We start from the raw sequence: 8,027 nt of genomic DNA on the forward strand, positions 1-8,027 counted from the left end.
AAATGCTGGCCTTGCCAGCAACGCCCACATCCCATGAACGAATAAAAAAACACTGCAGGACCTGAGCAGGTAATGGGGCCTGGTGTCGAGGGAGTGCTGCAGCGTCAGAGGGGCTGTGTTGGATGAGCTGGTGGGCTGAGGCCCCAGTGGATATTGAATCCCCAATGGCACTGCTGAAAGAAGGCCAAGGTGTTCCCTCAGTGCTTTGGTCAACACTCCTCCCTGAACCACCACCAGCAAAAACAAGTGTCCGCTCATTTATCTCATTTGCTGCCTGTGGGATCTTGCTGTGTACAACCCCCGCCCCAGAACACCTCAAAACTTGATTAGATGGACGTGTGGAACTTTGCAGTGTCCTGGGATATGCTGAAGTCGTGTGTAAATGTAAGTGCATTCTTTGATGTTCAAATCAGTACTAACAATCAAGCACAGGCTTATCCCAGAGCACGGAATGTAGCTGTCTATTTCTACTGACCCCACATGGCTCCTGAAGCTGCTGTACACCGGAAATAGCAAGGATCCAGTTACATAGTATTTACAGCACGGACACAGGCCATTCAGCCCATCAGATCCATGCCAGGCTTTATGCTCAACACGAGCCTCTGCCCTTCTTTATCTAACTCCCGCACCATATCCTATTCCTTTCCCCTTCATGTAAAGAGCCAGCTTCACCTCAAATGCATCTATGCGATTCGCCTAAAATACTCAATGTTCCAAGGGCTCTGGCTGCCCCTATGTAGGGACTGGGGCCCATTTCCTGTAGGTCCAAGAACCGAGCTCACTGTGTGTCTCCTGTGTGAATGGGGTCCCTATGATGAGCTCACTCTCCGTCTCCTGTGTGAATGGGGTCCCTATGACGAGCTCACTCTGTCTCCTGTGTGAATGGGGTTCCTATGATGAGCTAACTCACTCTGTGTCTCCTGTGTGAATGGGGTCCCTATGACGAGCTCACTCTCTGTGTCTCCTGTGTGAATGGGGTCCCTATGACGGGCTCACTCTCTCTGTGTGTCTCCTGTGTGAATGGGGTCCCTATGACGAGCTCACTCTCTCTCTCTGTCTCCTGTGTGAATGGGGTCCCAATGACGATCTCACTCTCTGTGTCTCCTGTCTGAATGGGGACCCTATGACGAGCTCACTCTCTGTGTCTCTCCCGTGTGAATGGGGTCCCTATGACGATCTCACTCTCTCTGTCTCCTGTGTGAATGGGGTCCCTATGACGAGCTTGCTCTCTGTCTTCTGTGTGAATGGGGTCCCTTTGAGAAGCTCACTCTCTCTGTGTCTCCTGTGTGAATGGGGTCCCTATGATGAGCTCACTCTCTGTTTCTCCTGTGTGAATGGGGTCCCTATGACAAGCTCATTGTCTCTCTGTATCTCCTGTGTGAATGGGGTCCCTATGACGAGCTCACTCTCTGTGTCTCCTGTGTGAATGGGGTCCCTATGACGAGCTCACTCTCTGTGTCTCCTGTGTGAATGGGGTCCCTATGACGAGCTCAGTCTCTCTGTGTGTCAACTGTGTGAATGGGGTCCCTATGACGGGCTAACTCTCTCTCTGTGCCTCCTGTGTGAATGGGGTCCCTATGATGAGCTCACTCTCTGTGTCTCCTGTGCGAATGGGGTCCCTATGACGAGCTCACTCTCTGTGTCTCCTGTGTCAATGCGGTCCCTATGACGCCTACTCTCTGTCTTCTGTGTGAATGGGGTCCCTATGACGAGCTCACTCTCACTCTGTGTCTCCTGTGTGAATGGGGTCCCTATGACGAGCTCACTGTCTCTCCTGTGTGAATGGGGTCCCTGTGACGAGCTCACTCTGTGTCTCCTGTGTGAATGGGGTCCCTATGACGGGCTCACTCTCTCTGTGTCTCCTATGCGAATGGGGTCCCTATGATGAGCTCACTCTCTGTGTCTCCTGTGTGAATGGGGTCCCTATGACGAGCTCACTCTGTGTCTCCTGTGTGAATGGGGTCCCTATGACGAGCTCACTCTCTGTGTCTCCTGTGTCAATGCGGTCCCTATGACGCCTACTCTCTGTCTTCTGTGTGAATGGGGTCCCTATGACGAGCTCACTCTCTGTGTCTCCTGTGTGAATGGGGACTCTATGACGAGCTCAGTCTCTCTCTGTGTCTCCTGTGTGAATGGGGTCCCTATGACAAGCTCACTGTCTCTCTGTATCTCCTGTGTGAATGGGGTCCCTATGACGAGCTCACCCTCTGTGTCTCCTGTGTGAATGGGGTCCCTATGACGAGCTCACTCTCTCTCTGTGTCTCCTGTGTGAATGGGGTCCCTATGACGAGCTCACTCTGTCTCCTGTGTGAATGGGGTCCCTATGACGAGCTCACTCTCTGTGTCTCCTGTGTGAATGGGGTCCCAATGACGATCTCACTCTCTGTGTCTCCTGTCTGAATGGGGACCCTATGACGAGCTCACTGTCTCTCTGTATCTCCTGTGTGAATGGGGTCCCTATGACAAGCTCACTTTCTGTGTCTCCTGTGTGAATGGGGTCCCTATGACGAGCTCACTCTGTGTGTCTCCTGTGTGAATGGGGTTCCTATGATGAGCTCACTCTCTCTCTGTGTCTCCAGTGTGAATGTCGTCCCTATGACGAGCTCACTATCTCTGTCTCCTGTGTGAATGGGGACCCTATGACGAGCTCACTCTGTGTCTCCTGTGTGAATGGGGTCCCTATGACGAGCTCACTCTCTGTGTCTCCTGTGTCAATGCGGTCCCTATGACGCCTACTCTCTGTCTTCTGTGTGAATGGGGTCCCTATGACGAGCTCACTCTCTGTGTCTCCTGTGTGAATGGGGACTCTATGACGAGCTCAGTCTCTCTCTGTGTCTCCTGTGTGAATGGGGTCCCTATGACAAGCTCACTGTCTCTCTGTGTCTCCTGTGTGAATGGTGTCTCCTGTGTGAATGGGGTCCCTATGACAAGCTCACTGTCTCTCTGTGTCTCCTGTGTGAATGGGGTCCCTATGACGAGCTCACTCTGTCTCCTGTGTGAATGGGGTCCCTATGACGAGCTCACTCTCTGTGTCTCCTGTGTGAATGGGGTCCCAATGACGATCTCACTCTCTGTGTCTCCTGTCTGAATGGGGACCCTATGACGAGCTCACTGTCTCTCTGTATCTCCTGTGTGAATGGGGTCCCTATGACAAGCTCACTTTCTGTGTCTCCTGTGTGAATGGGGTCCCTATGACGAGCTCACTCTGTGTGTCTCCTGTGTGAATGGGGTTCCTATGATGAGCTAACTCACTCTGTGTCTCCTGTGTGAATGGGGTCCCAATGACGATCTCACTCTCTGTGTCTCCTGTCTGAATGGGGACCCTATGACGAGCTCACTGTCTCTCTGTGTGTCTCCTGTGTGAATGGGGTCCCTATGACGAGCTCACTCTCTGTGTCTCCTGTGTGAATGGGGTCCCTCTGACGAGCTCACTCTCTGTCTCCTGTGTGAATGGGGTCCCTATGGTGAGCTCACTCACTCTCTGTGTCTCCTGTGTGAATGGGGTCCCTATGACAGGCTCACTCTCTCTGTGTGTCTCCTGTGTGAATGGGGTCCCTATGACGAGCTCACTCTCTCTCTGTGTCTCCTGTGTGAATGGGGTCCCAATGACGATCTCACTCTCTGTGTCTCCTGTGTGAATGGGGTCCCTATGACGAGCTCACTCTCTCTCTGTGTCTCCTGTGTGAATGGGGTCCCAATGACGATCTCACTCTCTGTGTCTCCTGTGTGAATGGGGTCCCTATGACGAGCTCACTCTCTGTGTCTCTCCCGTGTGAATGGGGTCCCTATGACGATCTCACTCTCTCTCTGTGTCTCCTGTGTGAATGGGGTCCCTATGACGATCTCACTCTCTCTCTGTGTCTCCTGTGTGAATGGGGTCCCTATGACGAGCTTGCTCTCTGTCTTCTGTGTGAATGGGGTCCCTTTGAGAAGCTCACTCTCTCTGTGTCTCCTGTGTGAATGGGGTCCCTATGATGAGCTCACTCTCTGTTTCTCCTGTGTGAATGGGGTCCCTATGACAAGCTCATTGTCTCTCTGTGTCTCCTGTGTGAATGGGGTCCCTATGACGAGCTCACTCTCTGTGTCTCCTGTGTGAATGGGGTCCCTATGACGGGCTAACTCTCTCTCTGTGTCTCCTGTGTGAATGGGGTCCCTATGACGAGCTCACTCTGTCTCCTGTGTGAATGGGGTCCCTATGACGAGCTCACTCTCTCTCTGTGTCTCCTGTGTGAATGGGGTCCCTATGACGAGCTCTCTGTATCTCCTGTGTGAATGGGGTCCCTGTGACGAGCTCACTCTGTGTGTCTCCTGTGTGAATGGGGTCCCTATGATGAGCTAACTCACTCTGTGTCTCCTGTGTGAATGGGGTCCCTATGACGGGCTCACTCTGTGTCTCCTGTGCGAATGGGGTCCCTATGACGAGCTCACTCTCTCTCTGTCTCCTGTGTGAATGGGGTCCCTATGACGAGCTCACTCTCTCTGTCTCCTGTGTGAATGGGGTCCCTATGATGAGCTCACTCTCTCTGTGTGCCTCTTGTGTGAATGCGGTCCCTATGACGCCTAATCTCTGTGTCTTCTGTGTGAATGGGGTCCCTATGACGAGCTCACTCTCTGTGTCTCCTATGTGAATGGGGTCCCTATGACGAGCTCACTCTCTCTCTGTGTCTCCTGTGTGAATGGGGTCCCTATGACGGGCTCACTCTCTCTGTGTGTCTCCTGTGTGAATGGGGTCCCTATGACGAGCTCACTCTCTCTCTGTGTCTCCTGTGTGAATGGGGTCCCAATGACGATCTCACTCTCTGTGTCTCCTGTCTGAATGGGGACCCTATGACGAGCTCACTCTCTCTCTGTGTCTCCTGTGTGAATGGGGTCCCTATGACGAGCTTGCTCTCTGTCTTCTGTGTGAATGGGGTCCCTTTGAGAAGCTCACTCTCTCTGTGTCTCCTGTGTGAATGGGGTCCCTATGATGAGCTCACTCTCTGTTTCTCCTGTGTGAATGGGGTCCCTATGACAAGCTCATTGTCTCTCTGTATCTCCTGTGTGAATGGGGTCCCTATGACGAGCTCACTCTCTGTGTCTCCTGTGTGAATGGGGTCCCTATGACGGGCTCACTCTCTCTGTGTGTCTCCTGTGTGAATGGGGTCCCTATGACGAGCTCACTCTCTCTCTGTGTCTCCTGTGTGAATGGGGTCCCAATGACGATCTCACTCTCTGTGTCTCCTGTCTGAATGGGGACCCTATGACGAGCTCACTCTCTGTGTCTCTCCCGTGTGAATGGGGTCCCTATGACGATCTCACTCTCTCTCTGTGTCTCCTGTGTGAATGGGGTCCCTATGACGAGCTTGCTCTCTGTCTTCTGTGTGAATGGGGTCCCTTTGAGAAGCTCACTCTCTCTGTGTCTCCTGTGTGAATGGGGTCCCTATGATGAGCTCACTCTCTGTTTCTCCTGTGTGAATGGGGTCCCTATGACAAGCTCATTGTCTCTCTGTATCTCCTGTGTGAATGGGGTCCCTATGACGAGCTCACTCTCTGTGTCTCCTGTGTGAATGGGGTCCCTATGACGAGCTCACTCTCTGTGTCTCCTGTGTGAATGGGGTCCCTATGACGAGCTCAGTCTCTCTGTGTGTCAACTGTGTGAATGGGGTCCCTATGACGGGCTAACTCTCTCTCTGTGCCTCCTGTGTGAATGGGGTCCCTATGATGAGCTCACTCTCTGTGTCTCCTGTGCGAATGGGGTCCCTATGACGAGCTCACTCTCTGTGTCTCCTGTGTCAATGCGGTCCCTATGACGCCTACTCTCTGTCTTCTGTGTGAATGGGGTCCCTATGACGAGCTCACTGTCTCTCCTGTGTGAATGGGGTCCCTGTGACGAGCTCACTCTGTGTCTCCTGTGTGAATGGGGTCCCTATGACGGGCTCACTCTCTCTGTGTCTCCTATGCGAATGGGGTCCCTATGATGAGCTCACTCTCTGTGTCTCCTGTGTGAATGGGGTCCCTATGACGAGCTCACTCTCTCTCTGTGTCTCCTGTGTGACTGGGGTCCCTATGACGAGCTCACTCTGTCTCCTGTGTGAATGGGGTCCCTATGACGAGCTCACTCTCTGTGTCTCCTGTGTGAATGGGGTCCCAATGACGATCTCACTCTCTGTGTCTCCTGTCTGAATGGGGACCCTATGACGAGCTCACTGTCTCTCTGTATCTCCTGTGTGAATGGGGTCCCTATGACAAGCTCACTTTCTGTGTCTCCTGTGTGAATGGGGTCCCTATGACGAGCTCACTCTGTGTGTCTCCTGTGTGAATGGGGTTCCTATGATGAGCTCACTCTCTCTCTGTGTCTCCAGTGTGAATGTCGTCCCTATGACGAGCTCACTATCTCTGTCTCCTGTGTGAATGGGGACCCTATGACGAGCTCACTCTGTGTCTCCTGTGTGAATGGGGTCCCTATGACGAGCTCACTCTCTGTGTCTCCTGTGTCAATGCGGTCCCTATGACGCCTACTCTCTGTCTTCTGTGTGAATGGGGTCCCTATGACGAGCTCACTCTCTGTGTCTCCTGTGTGAATGGGGACTCTATGACGAGCTCAGTCTCTCTCTGTGTCTCCTGTGTGAATGGGGTCCCTATGACAAGCTCACTGTCTCTCTGTGTCTCCTGTGTGAATGGGGTCCCTATGACGAGCTCACTCTGTCTCCTGTGTGAATGGGGTCCCTATGACGAGCTCACTCTCTGTGTCTCCTGTGTGAATGGGGTCCCAATGACGATCTCACTCTCTGTGTCTCCTGTCTGAATGGGGACCCTATGACGAGCTCACTGTCTCTCTGTATCTCCTGTGTGAATGGGGTCCCTATGACAAGCTCACTTTCTGTGTCTCCTGTGTGAATGGGGTTCCTATGATGAGCTAACTCACTCTGTGTCTCGTGTGTGAATGGGGTCCCAATGACGATCTCACTCTCTGTGTCTCCTGTCTGAATGGGGACCCTATGACGAGCTCACTGTCTCTCTGTGTGTCTCCTGTGTGAATGGGGTCCCTATGACGAGCTCACTCTCTGTGTCTCCTGTGTGAATGGGGTCCCTCTGACGAGCTCACTCTCTGTCTCCTGTGTGAATGGGGTCCCTATGGTGAGCTCACTCACTCTCTGTGTCTCCTGTGTGAATGGGGTCCCTATGACAGGCTCACTCTCTCTGTGTGTCTCCTGTGTGAATGGGGTCCCTATGACGAGCTCACTCTCTCTCTGTGTCTCCTGTGTGAATGGGGTCCCAATGACGATCTCACTCTCTGTGTCTCCTGTGTGAATGGGGTCCCTATGACGAGCTCACTCTCTCTCTGTGTCTCCTGTGTGAATGGGGTCCCTATGATGAGCTCACTCTCTGTTTCTCCTGTGTGAATGGGGTCCCTATGACAAGCTCATTGTCTCTCTGTGTCTCCTGTGTGAATGGGGTCCCTATGACGAGCTCACTCTCTGTGTCTCCTGTGTGAATGGGGTCCCTATGACGGGCTAACTCTCTCTCTGTGTCTCCTGTGTGAATGGGGTCCCTATGACGAGCTCACTCTGTCTCCTGTGTGAATGGGGTCCCTATGACGAGCTCACTCTCTCTCTGTGTCTCCTGTGTGAATGGGGTCCCTATGACGAGCTCTCTGTATCTCCTGTGTGAATGGGGTCCCTGTGACGAGCTCACTCTGTGTGTCTCCTGTGTGAATGGGGTCCCTATGATGAGCTAACTCACTCTGTGTCTCCTGTGTGAATGGGGTCCCTATGACGGGCTCACTCTGTGTCTCCTGTGCGAATGGGGTCCCTATGACGAGCTCACTCTCTCTCTGTCTCCTGTGTGAATGGGGTCCCTATGACGAGCTCACTCTCTCTGTCTCCTGTGTGAATGGGGTCCCTATGATGAGCTCACTCTCTCTGTGTGCCTCTTGTGTGAATGCGGTCCCTATGACGCCTAATCTCTGTGTCTTCTGTGTGAATGGGGTCCCTATGACGAGCTCACTCTCTGTGTCTCCTATGTGAATGGGGTCCCTATGACGAGCT

The sequence above is a fragment of the Somniosus microcephalus genome, chromosome 9 (genome assembly GCF_052327205.1).
Source record: "Somniosus microcephalus isolate GS21.2 chromosome 9, FLI_Smic_1.0, whole genome shotgun sequence".
Lineage (NCBI taxonomy): Eukaryota > Metazoa > Chordata > Chondrichthyes > Squaliformes > Somniosidae > Somniosus > Somniosus microcephalus.